Raw genomic sequence first — 20,363 nt, forward strand, 5'->3', positions numbered from 1 at the left:
TTTCTGCCTCGCATGCTTTTCTTCCAGTCTCCCTCCATCCAGTCTCTGCTTAGCGTCACCCCTGCTTTCAGTACGAGGTGTGATATGTTTTTATTCGTTTTCTTTCTCATCTGACGAAATGAAAGATATATAGAGGCAGGAGCTTTGCTCAGTGGTCTTTCTCCAGTGCCTGTGCACAGTGGGCAACTGATGAATGTCTATGGAATGATGAAGAGGCTCCCATGAGCCGGTGACATGGCTCAGAAGGTCGAGGTACTTGTCCTGGAGCTTAACAACCTGAGTTGGATTCCCAGGCGCTCAAGTGCGTGCACACATATGCACGCACGCATGCATGTGCATGCACACACATGCACACACACACACACACACACACACACACACACACACAATAAATGAAATACAGTTACTTAAGGCTCTTCCAAATGCTTCCTAAACCCAGAGTATAGACTTAGCTCAGAATATTTGTATCGACAGTGGTCTGGCGTAGTCTCCACAACCCAGACCTGCTAAACCAAAAATAGAAAACACAAAAGCTGTTGGCTGTGAACCGCAGAGATTAGGGTAGTGGTTTCCGTTCTTCTCCATCAATCACTTGGGGACCTTTAAAAAAAAGAAAGGAACAATAAAAAGAAAGCATTGTATGCCACATCTTCACCCCCACTCAGCCGAGCTTCTAGTCCAAGGCGTGCTGACATGCGGGACTGGCGATTTATCTGGAAGGAAACGACACAGAACATAGAACACCTTGGTAGGAAGAGCTGCGGGGCTTTCATTTGAATTTTAAAGGTCAATTCAAACAAAGTAGTTTGCATCAAAGAGAATTCTTGAAATCTCTTTTATTAATAGCATCATTTAGCATCCCTACCGTTCAGCAGCACCTCACTGTGTTCTCCCCTTTCCAAAAATACAATAAATGTCAGCACAGATCTGAGAAATCTACACTCTGCCTTTGGCCTGAGCTTTTAGCATTGCCATCCTCTTCGAAGAAGCTGGTTTTAAACACTAGGGGTTTCCAACGTGGAATGAGCTTGTGAGACCACTCACCGTGCTCTGGTAAAGCACAGCCGAGCATGCGGACACAAAGGGGAACTGGCTTACGTAGAAGCCGTGTCCACTCCTGGCACTGACAGTTGGCACAGCCTGCTACAGCGATGCACGCATGGCCCCAGCGGCAAAACCCTGTGGGAAAAGACCAGGCCACTCTTGAAAGCAGGGTCCCTGAGTGTGTTCTCCTCTGAAGCCGATAGACATGGTGTGTTCTTCAGGGGTCAGGTGACCTGATTGACAGCCTCTCCAGGAGCACAGATACTGAAAGAGAGCCCTGTGCTGGAGCCCAGAGCGGGGGAAGAAAAAGAGCTATGGGAAATGTGGGCCTGTGAAAGGTGGCACACAGAACAGTTGACTTGGCACCAGTAACAGACAAGGAGGGCAGCATTCTGCTTCATGAGATTGGCTGTCCTTTCTACTGGTGTGTCAGCAAGAAACTTTGATAGTCTTGTATTTGCGAGAGCTTGTGTTTGTGTGTTTAGTGTGGTGTCAGGGAGAGGTTGCAGCTGGTAACAAGTGCTGGGCAAAGAACAGTGTATGCCTCGCTGCCTGACCTTTCAGAAACACTGTTCCTAAGGTCATGGTTCCTCTCTGTGTTCTGCATGTCTGCTGTTGTGGCAGAGTCTATAATGATATTATTTCGTCTTGAATGCAAAATGTATTCCCTCTTTCTATCTGTACATTCAACCTCCTGGTGTAGGTGGATCTCCTTCCGGTGGGCCAGTCTTACAGCCCAGTCACAAATATTTCCCCTTACGTTCCCCAGTCTGGAGTAGCCCTATGAAATGGTAGGGCAGAGGAGGGATGGAGTCCTGTCCTGCTTCTTCATGTGATAACTGGGGACAGCACCTGGTCCTTTCTTCTCTTCGTAAACGACTACCAGCCTACATGTGTGCTGAACAGGGAACCCAGACAGTATGGCAGTGGTCCCTGGGATACAATGGGGCCCCGTAGCCTGCTTCCCCAACCTCCTCTGTTCTGTTCCACTGGGCAGCTCCCTCGCAAAGCCTAGAGGGGTGGAGAGTGAACTCAAGACCTCATTTCTGACTATCATCCTGGTTTTCCTGGAGACTACCTGGGTGCACAGTGAGTGGGGGTTCAAAAAACCTTAGCTTCCAGGTCAAACCAGCCTGGGCTTGAAGTCTGACTTTTTCATGGACTAGACATTTAACTTTGTGAACGTTGTCTAAACTCTTTTACCACGTGACTTTACTGTAGCGTTCTCATGAAGACTGACGTGTGGAGTGTGCCAGCCACAGGATGGTACCAGTGAGAGGAAGATAGTTCTATTGCTCCAGTGCCCCCTTAAGCGGCAAGAAGCTTGGGTACCAGATTGTGAAACGTGAGCTTAAGATGGTACACTTTCCAGGGTAGTCCTCTTTTAATGGGTATGTCTGACCAGGATCAGTCATAGAGATTTAAAGGGATGAACCCCTGGGGGTGGGTAGATATTGGCCACCCAGTTCACTGCGGGGGGGGGATTAAGTGTTGGGGAAGCTCAACTGGAAGTTTCTGGGGGGAATGCACTTGGGAGGAGACCTCAGAAAGGAGATATCCTGCCTGGGTACCAGCAGTCAGTCTCCTTGGGGAGGATGAGCATCCTGGAGAAATCCTGGCCACATCTGTAGAAGAGAGATGGAGGCAGCAACTGGAGTGGGGGTGGGGGAGTAAGAAACCAGGTTTGATTTGAACAGCTGCCCTCAGTGTGAGCTGTAGAAGGTATGCTTAGTTAGGGTTACTATTGCTGTGATGAAACACCGTGACCAAAGAAACGGAGAGCAAAGGGCTTGTTTGGCTTACACTTCCACTGCACTGTTTGTCACTAAAGGAAGGCAGGACAGGAACTCAAACAGGACAGAAACCCGAAGGCAGGAGCTGACGCAGAGCAATGGAGGGGTGCTGCTTACTGACTTGCTCTCAGACTTTCCTCATCCTACTTTCTTGTAGAACCTGGTGCTGTGGGACAATGGTCTTGTACCCTGTGAATGTTTATCACTTGTGTGGTTTAATAAAATGCTGATTGGCCAGTAGACAGGAAGTATAGGTGGAGCAACCAGGCAGGAAGTATAGGCACAGCAACCAGAACAGGAGAATTCTGGGGAGAGGAAAGACTGAGTCTGCAGTCGTCACCCAGACGCAGAGGAAGCAAGAATGAGAATTCCTTGCTGATAAAAGGTGCCAATCCACGCGGCTGACACAGACAAGAATTATGGGTTAATGTAGGATGTAAGATTGAATAAGAAGCCTGAGCTAATAGGCCAACAAGTTTATGATTAATGTAGACCTCTGTGTGTTTCTTTGGGACTGAATGGCTGTGGGACCTGGGGGGACAGAAACCTCTGTCAACAGCCTAGGACCACCAGCCCAGGGGTGGCACCACTGTTTCGGGATTTCTGTTGCTATGAAGAGACACCATGGCCATGGCAACTCTTATAAAGGAAAACACTTAATTGAGGTGACTTACATTTTCAGAGATTTAGTCCATTGTCATCATGATAAGACATGGTAGTGTGCAGGCAGACATGGTGCTGGAGCAGGAGCTGAGAGTCCTACATCTTCACCAACAGTGGTCTGAGACACTGGACGTGGCTTAAACATGTATGAGACCTCAATGCCCACCCCCACGGTGGCACACTTCCTCCAACAAGGTCATGTCTACTCCAACAAAGCCACCTCCCAATAGTGCCACTGCCCGTGAGCTTATGGGGGTCAATTACATTCAAACCACCACAGCCATCCACTATGTGCTCGGCCCTCCCCTGTCAATCACTAACTAAGAAAACACCTTACAGCTGGGTCTTAGGGAGTCATTTTCTCCGTTGAGATTTCCTCCTTTAAGATGACTCTAGCTTGTGTCAAGTTGACACAAAACTAGCCAGGACCAGGTGACAGGCCGCAGAACCTTGAAAAGCAGGATCTAGGCACAGACTGACAACTCCAGCAAGAAGGGGGTGGCTTCCGTTCTTCCCTTTACGTCTGGCAAGAATAGCTCATCAAGATGTCAGTCATCACTTGTTCTAATTTGCATAAGAGGGCGTCAGTTTTGTTCAAGTGAAGACTTTCTAGGGAAAGACAGCTCATTGCTTCCCAAAGCATTGGCTATATCCAAAATTCTCTTTAAGGCATTTTTAAACTAACTAAAGCTCTTCATGCATTTACCACCCATGTGTGAATTCCATCCCATGTTCTGTTTTTATTGCCTCAATGGAGCCACACATGTTATTTTCACTGCAGGTGTCTCTGTGACATTCCAGCCCATCACAATGGCTCACCACTGAGAGGGCTTGATAGTCAAAGAATTATGAGTGGTCACTTAAAATTTTTCATTTGTTTACTTCCTGTATATTCCCAAGAATAGAATTAGAAAGTGAACTATGTGAACAGTGGGTGGCTCCTGTTTCAACAAATTTCTTTTTAAGAAAATAAAACAAAACAAAAACAAAACCCTAGATGTTCCTCTTCACTTCTCTGTCAGGCTTTCCCTGCTTATCCCACAGGCATTCCCAGATGTGTGGGGACCTCTGCCTGGGACCCCGAATTCGCACCGTTGTGTGCATGAAGGCTGGGGCAAGGCAGAGGGGAGATGCCTGCTGGGATAGCTGGGGCATGCTGGCCTCAGCCCTAGAGAAAGGGCAGAGAAGAAATCCAGCTTCTCCCTGCTTAAGAGAAGAAAAAAATATTCAGTAAGGGGTGTCAGGGGAAACAGGTGGGCTGCACGAACAGTTAGAGACTCTAACATCATAAAATCTGCCTGCGATTGAAAAAGCAATTTCTGCAGTTAAACATTGGGATGGTTCTTCATTTACCAGTGGTACTCTATTGCAGCCGTGGTGGGTTGCTCACAATTTCTGTGCAATACAATCCATGTCCCCAAGCCCCTAAGGGCAGGCACCAGCCTAGCACACTGTTCCCTGTACCTGGTCCTCATATCACAGGAGCCCATACAGGTCAAATTCATAAATAAATGAACATATTCCTAGAAATCGGAAAATTCCCACAAATGAGAGATCTCAGTTCTGCATTTCCAGAGGGATTCCCAAGCAATCTATGTAGCTGTTTGAAAACGACAATCCAGAAGACTGTTGGGTGGCATCAATCGCGTGCCCCTTGATGCAAAGGCCAGCAAGAACCAAAGAAAAGGAATCCTTAATTACAAGAATTCTTAAGAAACGGAGCTTAATCAGTAATTTTCTGAGAGTCCCAGCATTGTTTTGAATTCCTTTGGTGCCCTTGTCAGGCTGAAGGAAGGAGACCTGCTGAGTCAGCATGCATCCCTCTCTATCATAAATGGCTTGCATGCATTAATCATCAGACAGCGTGCAGGGCTCCACCCTTCTTGCCGCTTTCAACACAGCGTTTCACAAATTCTCAAAGAAGGCAGAAAAACGTTCTTAAAACCCCGAGCAGGATTTTCTCACTTGCAATCCTAACTGGTTGCTTTTAGCATGTAGCTTCTGGTTTACTTGGTATATCATTTGTGTATCTAGACCCCACCCCCCCCCCCCCCGCTAAGCTTATATTTTTGGTTTCCTTGTTCTGGCTTGGAGTTATAGTCTCCTATCATTTGTTGCCAGTTTTTAACACGACCGGATTATATTCTCTTGTTTTATTTAGAATTGTTTATATGTGTTTTCTTAACAGAAAGCGTTCTGTAATTGTTGTGTTGTGTATTTTGTAGCAGATTTTTTGTGTGTGTGTGGCTTTAAGGTCATGGTGGAATCTCACAGTAAACTAAAAAAAGGCTCAACTTTTCCCAAGGTCAGAATGGCCGAGGTGCCCGGATGACCACACAGTGCATGTCCCACAGCTGTGCACTCCACAGCACTGGAAATACCACAGTGTCCACAATATTGTAACAAACTTAAGGGCAAAAGTTATGTGATTATGACACTAGATTTAAAAAAAAACAGGGGCCGGGCGGTGGTGGCACACGCCTTTAATCCCAGCACTTGGGAGGCAGAGGCAGGCGGATCTCTGTGAGTTCAAGACCAGCCTGGTCTACAAGAGCTAGTTCCAGGACAGGCTCCAAAACTACAGAGAAACCCTGTCTCGAAAAACCAAATAAATAAATAAATAAAATAAAATAAAAATAAATAAAAAAAACAGGGAATAATTGGCTGGGTGTGGTGGCACAGGCCTCTGACATTTGTGACATTAGCACTAAAGAAGCATAGATTGGAGGGTTGCAAGTTCAAGGCCAACCTAGTCCATTTACCTGTTCCAGACCAGCCAGACCTACGCAGCGAGACCTTGTCTTAACCCAAGCCAGATAAACAAAACAAACAAACAAAAATCAACCAATAAGTGGTCCTACAACCCCCATTCAGGAACATGAACCTAAGGCATTCCAAATGCTAGGTAAGTGTTCTATCGTTGAGCCGCAAACCAAAGTCATTAATAATAATAAATTCTAAGCACATTAGGAGCACAAGGAAGCTATCGAAAGCCATCAACGACTGGTTTACAGTGCTCAGCGCCATTTTCCTGAGTGAACACTTAAGGTCGCTGTCAAAATGACCAGGGACGAGGGATGGCGCTGCCCTCAGCGCTGTTGTGCAATTGCTGCAGGTGGCTTTTAAAGAAGGTGTAACATTCTCTGTCCAAAAATCTAACTGGAAAAGGGAGCAAGCCTTTGCAGGGTACGTTTTATAAAAGCAAAATCTAGAAGCCAGCTATGGTGGCAGAGGCCTACGATCCAGCACTCAGGATCTGAGACTGGAGAACTTCGATTTTTGAGGGCAACTTGGGCTATGTAATGAGTTCCAGGCCAGCCTGGGCTACACAGTGAAACCCTGTTCCCAGAACAAGAACAAAAACAGGTTAGGCTCATAAACACACACCTCAGCTTTACCTCTGTGATTACCGGATACATATGTGAACATATCCTACTCACAACATGATGGCTTAGGGAGTTCATACAAGAGTACAAAGAGCTAGAGAAATGTCTAACCTTTTATTGAAGACTCTAAATAAGTGGACATTGTACCATGTGACTGAAGAGAGAGATTGATACATAAGTGTCAATTCTTAACAAATTAAGACACACTTAATGCAATCCAAATCAAAATGCACAGACATGTTTTCTTTGGAACTGGACCAATGATTTGCCCAGAACAAACATCCAAAATTTATTAATCTGTTAGATGGTTTTGTCATGGACTTGCCTTATCAAAGAGAAAACAAAGCTTACCCTGAAAGTATAAAATGAAAAACAGCATTGTGGTGGCACAGATGCAGTGGACTCCAGAGACAAAGTGACCACATTTGAGAGCTTGAAGATTGGGGCCTGGGAATGCAGCTCCACCCTGTAGCATGTGTGGTGCCCTGTGATCCTTAATACCAAGCACACACACACACACACACACACACACACACACACACACACAATGGAATGTGTGATCCAATTACATGGAAAAAGGTATTAATTAGCTCTTCATCTGGATATTTGAGGAGATAGTCCAGAGTAAGATTTAGCTTAAGTCACAGTGTTTAGTATTAGGAGATACGTGTGCTTGGGTGATTCCTCAAGTTTTACAATACTCACTTTTCTTATCTATATGAACTTTAGACAGTATTTTTTCAGAGTGCCTAGCTTGTAGAAATTCATCAGTAAATGTTAGCTATCATCATTACTTACATTATTTCACACTCTAATAAAAACAGATTCCAGGCTGATTAGAAATATAAATAACAAAATAACAGAAAAAAAATGTAGAAGAGTATTTGTAAGAATCTCAGCATGGAGATAAGGTAGGAAGACAAGAAATCACCAGTCTTAAAGTACAATACAGCAACACAGGCATTGAATGGAGACAGAGAACAGGTGACCCCCACTCAGTATTGATATGGGTGATCCTCGGGATTACTACTGCAGTTCCTGGAAATGCCATTCCAGCTGGCAGGCAAGTTAAAATGGAATTTATACAGGCATTTCGACTCAGAAGTTTTACTTTTGAAAATGTAACTTATAAAAACAAAAATGTCAATATAAAGGCCATAGATATATAAGAAATTCATTGTGTTCTCTTTTTTTGTAGATTACATCCTTGGCAGGAGGAACCAAAATGAAAATAATCTGAAATTTTTTTAAACAAAGGATTGGGAGAACAAGTTATGGAATATTATGTAGTTCTACAAAAGAATGACTTACATGTATGTGTAATTTTAATGTGAAATGATAAAGCAGGGGCGATGACATGGTAGCTAATATGTTCTCAGATAGCATCTTGCACTATGGTTTGGCCTCCAAACCAAAAGAGAATCAGGGGTGTGCCTCATGAATTGGAGGTAGAACTGAGAGGTGGCGAGCCTTTAAAAGATGGGGGCTCATAGGAGGTGATTAAGCAATGGGGGACACCGCCATTGGAAGAGATTAAGGTAGTTCTATGGGACCTCAATAGTTCCCACCCAAGCGAGTTGTCAAAGCGGAGTGCCCTGAGCCCTGAATTCTCTCTGACTTCCTGTCTTACCGGCTGACTTCTCCCATTTGCATACCATCTGGCCATAATCCCACCTGCTGTGTGATGCTCACAGTCAAGGAAGCCCTTGCTGCTCTAATGCCACCTCCCAATTCCAGACTTTCAGCTTCCAAAATGTGAGCTAAATACTCTTTTCTCTATAAAACAGCCAGGTATTTTATTGTGATAACAGAAAGCGAGAGCCGCACTGTGCTAGTCTGGATGTGAGGTCCTTGTCAGCGCTGTTGCCCGCAGCTCTTGGCCTTATCTGCCTTCTCTTCCCTGATATGTTCTGGATCTTTGCTTCCTTATCTCTCCTCCAGCTTTATACTGTTCTTCATTGGCTTCCTCTCCTATTCTCTGATGATTTGATTTGATTTCTCTCCTTTAAAAATATCAACACAGTGACAGTCTCCGGGACAGGAGTAGGCAAATGTGCATGCTTAGCTAGTTTCCTTGAGTGAGAAGCTTTTGATTTCATGTTGTCAATAAGGGATGGGGGTGGGGATAGCCCTGCATACATATGCATTGATCTATATAGATTTCTCTGGGGGCAGAGGACCTTCGAGGTATACATAAGAGTTAACATTTGACTTGACACTTATTTGTCAAACATCGATTTGTCCTTGACTAGAAAGCCCTCGTGATGTTGTGACTAAAATTATGTCAGTTGACAGCTGTGGGGTGACCTGAATCAACAAAGCAGTCTTTCGTCATCATACGGTTTTGTCCACTTGGGGCTGCTTATCCATAAAGAAGGCAAAAAACCACAAACGGATAAAGAAAATGATTGTAAGTAAGGTCTCCAAGCCGAATACAGTCTTTTTGACCAGAAACAGCAAGGAGCAGCATTCTAGAATTTCCAAAGTCCGCTGTCCTGTTGGCTCCCCTGCCGTGGCATTGTCTCACAGGCTTGGGTGGCTTCTCCTGAAATTATATTTTCTCCACTCTTGAGGTCTGATCGTGGTCCAGTAGGGTCAGTTCCTGGCAAGAGCTCCTCCTGGCCAGCAAAGGGCTGCATCTCTGATGGCAGAGGCAAAGAGAGGATTAGGGGGGAGGGAGTGAGAGAGGGAGAGAGAGAGAGAGAGAGAGAGAGAGAGAGACAGAGACAGAGACAGAGAGAGAGACAGAGAGCACCCTGGCAAAGCTTCTTCTTATCAAAGGACACCAACTCAGCTGCATTAAGGACCCACCTTGATGATTTTTTTTTTGAAAACTGCTATCACTTCTCCTAGGCCTCATATCCACACACAAGCACACCTAGGATTACGGCTTCATTCTGGGAAAATGGGGAGGGACGCCATTCTATCTTTAGCGACTGCCTCAGATTTCTTCGCTAAATTTTTAAAAGGCTGATGAAGAAAAACCTGTTAGAAAAGAAAACTATATTCAGACGTACCTTTATGCTGTTGTCTGAGAGTGTAAAGAGATTTGAAAACTGTCTTGGTCCTCTGGCTGCACACGTGTTTGTCAAATCAGTTTCTTTGCTTTTCGGCTAGCCAGCGGGGAAAGCTCACTAAGAGGCAGCAGAACAATGTGTTCCATTATCCACACACTAAACCACAGGATTAACGAATATTCTAGCAAAAGCAATCACATTTATTAATGTCCCTACAGAAATGTGGTCTAAAACAATAAACTGAACCAGAATAATTTGATATCTATTAATCAGATAAATGGACGCCTTCACTACTCTTCCTGATATATTAAAGGATGGAGGAGATAAATATTTTATCTTTTAAAAGGGTGACTTTGGAAAGAGAATAAATTAAAAATATGTAAGCAATTAATTTGCCTTTCCTCCCAGCTTATGACTCAGGCAAACCGCTGCACAGATTTAATGAGCCCAGTTTTCTCCATTGTTAATGACATTACAGAGCTGAAGAAGAACCCACATGATTGACAGGAAAGGCTGGCAGGGATTCCAGAAAGCAAATGGGGAAGAAAGAGATTTTTTTTTCTCACCCATTCACCAAATATAATTCAGTACTCCTCTTCAGAAGCTAGTTGATTATCAGCTGAACAGAATCACCTGGGAGATGGGCCTCTGCTCATGCTTGGGCAGGGGAGGAGGGGATATCTCAATTATATTACCCTGAAAAGGGCACCGTGGGTGGTGCTGTTCCCTGGGATCCTGGACTAGATAAGTGGAGGAAGAGAAGTGAGTAGCAACATGCTTTCCTTGCTCTCTGCTTCTCGACTGTGGATGCAACATGACCCTCTCCCTAAGTTTCTGTCTCCATGACTTCCCTGCCGTGATGGGTTGTAATCTGGAACCATGCGCCAAAAAAACTCTCGCTGAACTAAGCTTGTTTTTGTTGGGGGTAGCACAGCAACTGAAAAAGGAACTAGAAAGCCAGGACCAGAGTTTTTTCAAAGTGATCCCATTTAAGAGCCTCACTAACCCTTCCCAGTGAAGAAATCAGAGAGAAGAGGCTTGTCAGAGGGAAAGGGAGGTTGGAGGGCCAAAGAGAGAGAAAAAAGAAAACCTTGACCTGGTAACAAAGTGGTGTTTCACGTGCAAAGCATCCAGTCTTTGTAACACCGTGCATGGTGCAATGATCCATACCTACAACTCTTTGCTAAATCCCTGAAGGCAGAGGCTGTGCCTGTCTTATCTGGCTCATTGATTCCTGTACCCCTTATATCACTCTCCAGAGTGCTCCCTGGTGACCACTGTAGGAAGCAGGGCGTTTTCTGTGATAATTTGCTTCCCCCTGCTAAGAGTTTGTTCATTTCACTCCAACTAGGCCTCCCTCTGATGCTAGGTGTCACACCACAGCTCCCTCCAACCACTTTCCAGATGGCTCGCAGGATGATCTTTGGGAAGCAAATAATATAATCTTGGTCTAGAATAAAACATCAAACCTTCCTGTGGGTCTAAGCCCTATGGCACTTTCTGCTTCACTATCTTTTTCTGGGTACCATATTCCCCACACTGTCTTCCCCTCTTCTTACTTTTCTCCCTCTCTCTTCACTCTGTCAATGATTGTGGAAAAATACCTACGCAAGAGATCTTACAAATAAATGCTTATTTTATCATTGTTTTTATACAACAATTTAGAATAACCTCAGTTATTCTAATAATAAGCCTCAGTAGGAGCAGTGTGTTAGTGTCTTAGTTATTTTTCTATTGCTGTGAAGAGACACCATAACAAAAGCAACTTATAGAAGGGAAATTTTATTGGGGCTCACAGTTTCAGTGGGTGAATCCATGACCTTCACAGCAGGAAGCATGGCAGCAGGCAGGCAGGCATGGCACCAGGGCAGTAGCTGAGAGCTTACACCCTGATCTGTAAGCACAAAGCTTTGAAACCTAAAAGCCCACCCCCAGGGACGTGCCATCCTACAACAAGATCACACTTCCTAACCTTTCCAAACAGTTCCATCAAGTGGGGAATCAGTCATTCAAACACTGAGCCTATGGGGGCCATTCTCATTTAAACCATCACAGTTAGTTACTTGTTTTCACTGCTGTGATAAAAAAAACAAAACAAAACAAATAAACAGTAATGAGAGCAACTTAAGGTAGAAAGGGATTTATTTGGCTTCACAGTTCTGAGGTTTAGTTCATCATGGCCAAGAAGTCTCAGCAGCAGGAGCTTGAGACAGCTGCTCACACTATAGCCAGGAAACAGAAGGCCCTGAGTGCTTGTGATCAAATGGGTTTCCTCTGTTTGTATAGTCTGGGCTCTCAGCCCACGGAGTGGTGGCATCCACAGTGGGCAAGTATTCCCACCTCAACCAACCTGGTCTACACAATGTTCCACAGACATGCCAGAGCCTCCTCTCATAGGGGGTTCTAGAGCTCATCGAGCTGACAATTTGACAATCAAGACTTACCATCTTAAGGGGCCCATATGCTATACCATCTACCTTCTGAACTTGAGAATATTGTACAACAATAAAAACCTCCTAAAATGTAAGTTAATGTTGGTCAGCTTAGTAATGTCTATCAAAATTAGCTGTTCATTGATACCTTATGCAGTTTTCCTTTGAGAGATTTATCCTGAAGACATGTTTGCATACTTGAAAGTGGCTAAGCACAAGGTTTATAGTCTAACACTGGTTGGAACAGTGTACACTAAAGACAACTCAAGACTTGATTGATAAGGATCTGATTAAATTATGAACTAGCAACACAGAACACCATGCTTCCATATCGTCTTAGTTAGGGTTACTTACTATTGTTATGGTGAAACACCATAACCTAAATCAAGTTGGGGAAGAAAGAGTTTATTTGGCTTACATTTCCACCTCATAGTCTATTACTGAAGGAAGTCAGGACAGGAACTCAAGCAGGAACCTGGAGGAGGCAGCAGCTGAAGCAAAGGCCATGGAAAGGTGCTGCTTACTGGCTTGTTCCCCATTGTAGTGCCTGCACTACGGGACTGTGTGCAAGCTGGGAACTAAGCTGGAGACTTAAACAGACACACACACACACACACACACACACACACACACACAGAGAGAGAGAGAGAGAGAGAGAGAGAGAGAGAGAGAGAGAGAGAGAGAGAGAGATGGGGACAGGGTCCTTGAACCAAGAATGCCTACTTTATTGTGCTCAGGGGCAGCTTATATAGGGCCTCTGGCCACGCCCCAGCTCTTGGGATCTTCCAGCTGCAGACTCATCAGCACCCACTCCTCTGCCATCAGGGTCTCATTCTCAGAGCAGCTGCAGACTGCCAGAGCAGAGGAAAACAAGTTGTTTACAGGAAATTCAGGGTCATGGGGTCCACAGCCCCCAAAACCACATGACTTGCTTAGCCTTTTTTATAGATCCCGGGACCACCAGTTCAGGGATGAGTACTGCACACAATGGGCTGGGCACTCCCCCACCAATCACTAATTAAGAAAAATTGCCCTACAGTTGGATCTTATGGAGGTATTGTCTTAATTGAGGTTCCCTCCTCTCCAGTGACTCTAGCTTGTGTCAAGTTGATATAAAACTAGCCAGCATACGTATGGATGAAGGTGCTCTAAGAGATGTCTTGATTGAAATGGAAGACACTTCATGATGATCAGGCAGTAAATGCACATACTATTTTTTTAAAATTGGAGGAAGAAGCTAGGCAGTGGTGGTACATGCCTTAATACCAGTACTTGGGAGACAGAGTCAAGCAGACTTCTGTGAGTTTAAAGCCAGTCTGGTCTACAGAGTGTCGTATGGAGGCTGCTTGTTTGTTTCTTGGCTGCCCAGACTCCTGAAATAACCACACAGAAACTGTATGAATTAAATCACTGTTTGGCCTATTAGCTCTAGCTTTTTATTGGCTAACTCTTACATATTAATTTAACCCATCTCCATTAATCTGTGTATCGCCACGTGGCTGTGGTTTACCGAGTAAACTCTGTCTGTGAAGGCTACATGGCTAAACTCTACCTTCCTTCTCCCAGCATTCAGTTTAGTTTTCCCCATCTAGCTCTGTTCTCTCCTGCTCTGCTATAGGCTCAAGACAGTTTCTTTATTAACCAATTGTATTCACAGCATACAGAGGGGAATTCCACATCATTTCCCCTTTTCTGTTTAAATCAAAAGGAAGGTTTTAATTTTAACATAGTAATATTACATATAACAAAACAGGTATCAAGCAAGAATTAAAGTTACAATACTTTATATACTTTATCTTTTATCATAACTAAGGAAAACTATAACTAACTATTCTTCAACTCCATCAAAGACTCCAGAAGGTTATAATATTGCCTGAGTAAAAAGGAAGTACACTGTAAACAACTTCCAAAACTCTAGAATTGACAGAGACATCTCACTGCCTGGACAGTCTCCCAAAGTTCTTCTGTACTTTTGGGGCATCCATCTTCAGCCTACTGGCCCATAATATCCAGTAGACTTTTCCATGAAGCAGGGAATTTCAAAGACAGTTCTGCTTATATTGGCAGTTTGCAGTCACTTTCTTCTGTGTCCTGCAGAATGTCTTGCAGACTCTTTCATGAAACAGGAACCCTGAAGGATTGTCCAACCTTTAGGGTAAGTTCAGCAGTCTGTGGGTCCTGCATGTCCAGTTCACACAGCATACCATCAAGCAGTCCAGGCAAGAGTGGTTTCTTGCCCAAATGACTAACAAATGTAATCAACAGAGCAAGTTCCAGGACAGCCAGGACTGTTACACAGAGAAACACTGTTTTGAAGAAATGAAAAACAAAATAAAACAAAAAAGGAGGAAGAAGAATCTGGATGCTATTCAGATTTGATTAAAATGCATGTGAACACTCCGTTGTCATGGAAAATAACAAAGTTTGCCATGAAATTGGTATGGAACCTATGGGGATGAGGGACAGGAATGAGAAGAAAACTTGGCTGAATATTTGGTATGAGGAACGCAGAATGGTTGCTTACAAGCAGGGTATGTTTCTGCTGGGTAGAACATGCATTACACACCAACATGGAAAGAAAGAACAGAGTTTTTGTGATCTTAAATTCTTTTTATAAAGGCTAGACAGGCATCTTATCAAGGATATTATACATAGACACATCTCTTAATTCTTCTCTATAAGGGGCAGGTAATATGTTCATGCGATTAAAATCCAAGAAGTATTAAAATATGAACAAAGAATTTTTCTTTCCACTTTTGTCCCTAGTCTACTGTCTAAGTTAAGGTTTCTATTGCTGTGAAGAGACTCCATGTCTGTGGCAACTCTTATAAAGGAAAATATTTAATTGGGGCTGGTTTATAGTTCAGAGGTTTATTCCATTATCATCATGGCGGGAAGCATAGTAGCATGCAGGCAGATGTGGTGCTGGAGAATCAGCTGAGAGTTCTGGATCCACAGGCAGCAAGAAAAGACTGAGAGAGTCACTAAGCCTGGCTGGAGTTTCTGAGACCTCAAAGCCAGCCCACAGTGACACACCTCTTCCAACAAAGCCACACCTCCTAATGGTACCACTTCTTATGGACCTACGGGGGCTGTTTTAGTCAAACCGCCACACCTACACAGAAGAAGGGCTGGAGAACAGAGTCTTGGATTTGCAGAATGAGGGGAATGAGAAAGACCATCCCTTTAGCTGTGTGATTTAACTCTTTTTCAGGAAGCCTGTAGGGGCTGACGATATAACTCAGTAGGAGGGCATGTGCCTTGCTAATATCTAATAATCAGTTAATTCAAACAGTGTTGCTGGGATGGGTAATCAATGAGCAGATCAAAGGTCGGGTTCTGAGAATATTAATGATGCTAGTCCAGACACATGCTGGCACTGAACCCTTGAAGCGTTGCTAGTCTGATTTGAGATGCAATGAGTATAGATAGACTCTCTGGATCATAAGGATTCAGAAGAGAAAAAAAAATTCAGTGATGGTCTTTAATATTGACTATATGTTGAAATAATAATATTTGTATGATAATATTTGCATATATTGTATTAAATCAATAAGTTGCTTCTTTATTTTATAGATTGGATTTTACAGAGTAGAATACACGAACGACTGGAATTATGGGGCCATTCTATCCTGGCTCTGCTTCTAATTTTTTAATGTAATAGCTACTAGATCAATTGAAGTTATATATATACCTAGGATTTTATTTCTGTTGAACAGAGTTGATCTTAAAATGCAGGGGGAAAGGTCCCAAGGAATCAGCTCTGCATGGCTGAAGGTCAGGGGGTTTGAGGAACGTTTTGGAAATGATTGCCTCGTTTTGTTCCTTTGAGTTCCAGGTGGAATTGGCTTTTTCTCAGCTTGCTGGGAAGAGCCGGGCTCCGAAATACAAGGCAGTACGTAGTCTGGGACTGCCTGGTGGCTGAAGGGGTGGCATTGGAAGGTTTGCTCATGGGATGGTTCAGGCACTGCTCAGATTCTCCTGTCCTTCATCTCGGGGTACCTTCCCCCCTCTTGTCTTAATTGGCTAATAATGCCTGGAAGTGTACCTTTTACACAGTGTTGTTCCGTGATTAAGACGAGCCTTTCCCTTAAATATAGGAGAGAGAATGACTCAGCAATTAAAAAGTAGAAACTATTTATGCAGAGGACCCAAGTCGGTTCCCAGAACCTACATCCAGTGACTCACAACTGCCTATAACTCCAGCTTCAGAGAATCTAACACTCCCTTGTATCCTTGGCTTTTGTGGGGGCTGTTGCCACCCAGCTCCCAAATAAATCACATGGAGGCTTCTATGAATGCCCGTCCTTAGCTTGGCTTGTTTCTAACCAGTTTATCTTAACTGATATTATCCTGTCTATCTTTTGCCTCTGGATTTTTTTTTAATGTATACAGTGTTCCGCCTGCAGGCCAGAAGAGGGCACCAGATCCCATTATAGATGGTTGTGAGCCACCATGTGGTTGCTGGAAGTGGAAATCAGGATCTCTGGAAGAGCAGTCAGTGCTCTTAACCTCTGAGCCACCTCTCCAGTCAACCTCTGGGCTTTTACCTTTCTCTATTTCTGTATACCTTTCCTTTCCTTCTAAATCTGTGTTTGGTTGTGTATCTGGGTCCTTGATCTTGCTTCTTCTTCTCTTCCCAGATTTTTCCTTCTATTCATTCTCTCTGCCTGCCAGCCCTGCCTATCCTTTCTCCTGTCTTGCTATTGGTCGTTGAGCTCTTTATCAGACCAATCAGGTATTTTAGACAGGTAAAGTAACACGGTATCACAGAGCTAAACAAATGCAACATAAATGAATGCAACACACCTTACATTATTAGAACAAATATTTCACAGCATAAATGAATGTAACACATCTCAAAATAATATTCCACGACATTCTCTTCTGGCCTCAGTGGGTACTGCACTCATTTACACAAACCCATATACAAACACACATCTATACATACAATTAAAAGGAGCAATAAAGTATTTTTTAGATGTTGACCCTCTAATGAAAAACACAAAGTGAAACACCAGGAGATGTTGCTCATGTTGTATGTTGACCAAGATAAAAACAAAACAAAATTAAAAAAAATCAAGTATAAACCCAGCGAACAAATAATAGAAAAATAGGATGGGAGGGGGTAGAGGAAGATGAATTGACAGCAGCAGCAGGAACTTCAGTTGTGAGCATCTTTGGATTCAATCAATATTTATCCTACAGATACGGGCATAGAAAACCGACATGCATAAAGAGGTATTCATCACAGCTTTGCTTTTTGACAGAACTTTGGTGGAGACAGAGTAAGTTAAGCATGAGCATAATTATAATAGAACTGTGGGACGGCATCACTTCTTTAAAAGTGCTGTGCCTTTAAGGGCTAGCAGCTTGCAGACAACGAGCCACTCCGTGGTCGGCTGCAGGAAGATCACCAAGACTTCAGTTGAAAAAGGTGAAGGTGATGGGAGAAGGGGACAAAGCACAGAGGCATTCTGTGGAGAAGAAACCGTCATGGACCTCCCGAGCTAAAAGTCAATAAATGCATGTTTTTGTTATAATATACAAGAAATTAGTGGGCGTTGTTCTTCAAGGTGGGGAGCTGTTGTAGGTAGAGCAGGGAAGCGGGAGAGTTGACCTCTCAATGTCTACTGATTTGTACTTTTTAGGTTTCTATAATATAAATATGTTGCCAATAAGAAAACCTAATTGAAAATTTGATGCTTCTATGTAAGGATGGAATTCCCTTTCCGTCCTCCCTCAAGCTTCCTTCGCCTTCAGTCCGCAGCGCAGCGTTTCCCTGGGACTGCACCTCCTGTTACTTTAGAGCAAACCCGAGTTCTTTCCTCCCATTCTGTGCTGATGAAAAGGTTTGTGCATCTATTTGATTGTATAAGGCAGGACCCAGATTAGATTTCAAGGATTTCCCCTTGTCCTCCATTCCTTTCTTCCTACTTAAACATTTACCAAAAGGCTAGTCTTGCTGGAGTGTGCCTATATAATTCCAGCCCCTGGGATGTGGAGGCTGGAAGACCAGGAGTTCAAGGCCAGTCTCTGGTACAGGAGTTTGAAGCCAGTGTGAACAAGAGAACCTGACTCATAAACAAAATGAAGGAACAAAAACCCTTCATTCCATGCCTATGGACTCCTCCTCCTCTTCCCTGAATCGCTTATATGAAGACCACTTATCTCATATTCTTCTTCTTATCTTCTGAAACACTTTGAAATCTACATTTTGATTTTTATACAATTGAAGGGGGAGAGGGAGTAAACCCAACCCCAAATACCATGTGTGATATGCCCTCTAGTGGTTAAATACTCAAACTGTTCATTCACTAGCCCCTAGTTTTTCAAAAAAAAAAACGACTGTTATTTGAAAAGCTAAGTAAAAACTCTCACTCTCTGTCTCATGGAATGGCTCTCGGTCTCACAGGATGGCTCTCGGTCTCACGGGATGGCTCTCGGTCTCACGGGATGGCTCTCGGTCTCACAGGATGGCTCTCAGTCTCACGGGATGGCTCAGCGGGTAAAGACACCTGCCGCACAAGTCTAGACAACCCCCCAGAACCCACATAAAAGTGGAATGGGAGAAACAATTCCACAAAGCTGTCCACTCTGTGGCATATACTCCCCACATACAACATATCCTGCATCTATAATATATATACATATAAACATACATACATACGCATTATATGTACATAATATACATACATACACACATTATATGTAGACTTTTGGAGTCAGGATTTCCCTGTGTAGCCCTGGCTGTACTAGAACTCTTTAGACCAGGTTGGTCTCAAACTCAAGTATCCACCTGTCTCTGCCTCCAGACTGCAGATATTAAAGGCATGAACCACCACATCCAGATTAAATTAATTAATTTTTAAACTTTTAAAAAATCTGGGGATACACAAAAAATATATCTCAAGATATGGCATACCCTTGGAAGAAAATGATTAAAATATCTCTAGCTATTTTAATATTATTTATATTTAATAATATTTAATATTAAAATATTTCCCAAGCCAAATATTCAGGTCAAATGTGGTTTTCAGTTTAGACCCAGATGTGTGGATCCCGTCACTCACTTGGCAGTGGAAACCTAAACTAACTACAGTCTAATTTGCCCATGAGAGTAACAAGAGAATCAGCATAAAATACACAACTACCAGTGTGGGTGGAGAAGAATCCTCATTTTAGTGAATTATCTAAGTAGGTAGGACTCAGAGAAAGATCAAAAGCAATGTCGTTTGTGGAGTGTCCTTGTGCCCAGCTACAATAAATGAGGGTCTCTTTGGACAAACTTAGGGAAAATCAGGATATCAGGATGTGCTCTTCTCTTCTCGTCTCTTCTCTCCTCTTCTCTTTCCTCCCTCTCTCTCTCTCACCCTTCTTTCTTTCTTTTTTTTTGTTCTTTTTAATTTTTGTTTTCGTTGTTTGTTTTTTGAGGTTGTTTCTCCGTGTAGTGCTGGCTGTCCTGGAAAGAGAGCACTTTGGTCCTGTAGGGAGGGAAGGTCAGCTCAGTTAGGAACGGGTAATGGTCGTCTTTACGAAAGTGACGGGTGGTTGTCCTGGGGCCAACGGTGCGAGGTTCCTCGGCAGAGTACTGTACACTATTGCTAATGGAAGAACTTCTCATTTCCTTTTTCTTCCTGTTGTTGGCCATGCTTTAGTATTTTATGGGACACGTGCACTGGAAGGGACAGAGGCAATGAAGGAACAATGGCCGTGCTTTTTCTTCCTGGACCTTAAGTATAGGGCTTTCAGGTAATTACACTTCTCGGTTTCGGGTATATCATAGTTTGGTCTGGCTGGATTTCTTTGTGATTGATTGATGCATTTATTCGATTATTTATCTTTTTTTCCCCTGTTCACTTCCTTTTAAGACATACGTAATGGCATTAATTGTAATGTGTTTAATATGTATCTTTTGTTTCTTGTTTATACAGTTTATTGTTTTGTGTGTATCTTATATATTTTCCGTTTATTCAGCCGACCTGTGTTTTGAGACCCCGGGCCAGCCTAGATTGCTCTCCAGAGTCA

At 43.4% G+C, this 20,363-nt stretch overlaps 1 long non-coding RNA gene across 1 annotated transcript; it reads left to right on the forward strand.

Annotated features, from left to right (window-relative positions):
* The first annotated feature begins 2,272 nt into the window (after window positions 1-2,272).
* On the forward strand, window positions 2,273-20,363 carry LOC142846968 (uncharacterized). The gene is made up of 4 exons (XR_012910100.1): window positions 2,273-2,435; window positions 8,085-8,199; window positions 19,994-20,087; window positions 20,313-20,363. It is a non-coding gene; the product is annotated as an uncharacterized LOC142846968 (long non-coding RNA).

The sequence above is a fragment of the Microtus pennsylvanicus genome, chromosome 3 (assembly GCF_037038515.1).
Source record: "Microtus pennsylvanicus isolate mMicPen1 chromosome 3, mMicPen1.hap1, whole genome shotgun sequence".
NCBI lineage: Eukaryota > Metazoa > Chordata > Mammalia > Rodentia > Cricetidae > Microtus > Microtus pennsylvanicus.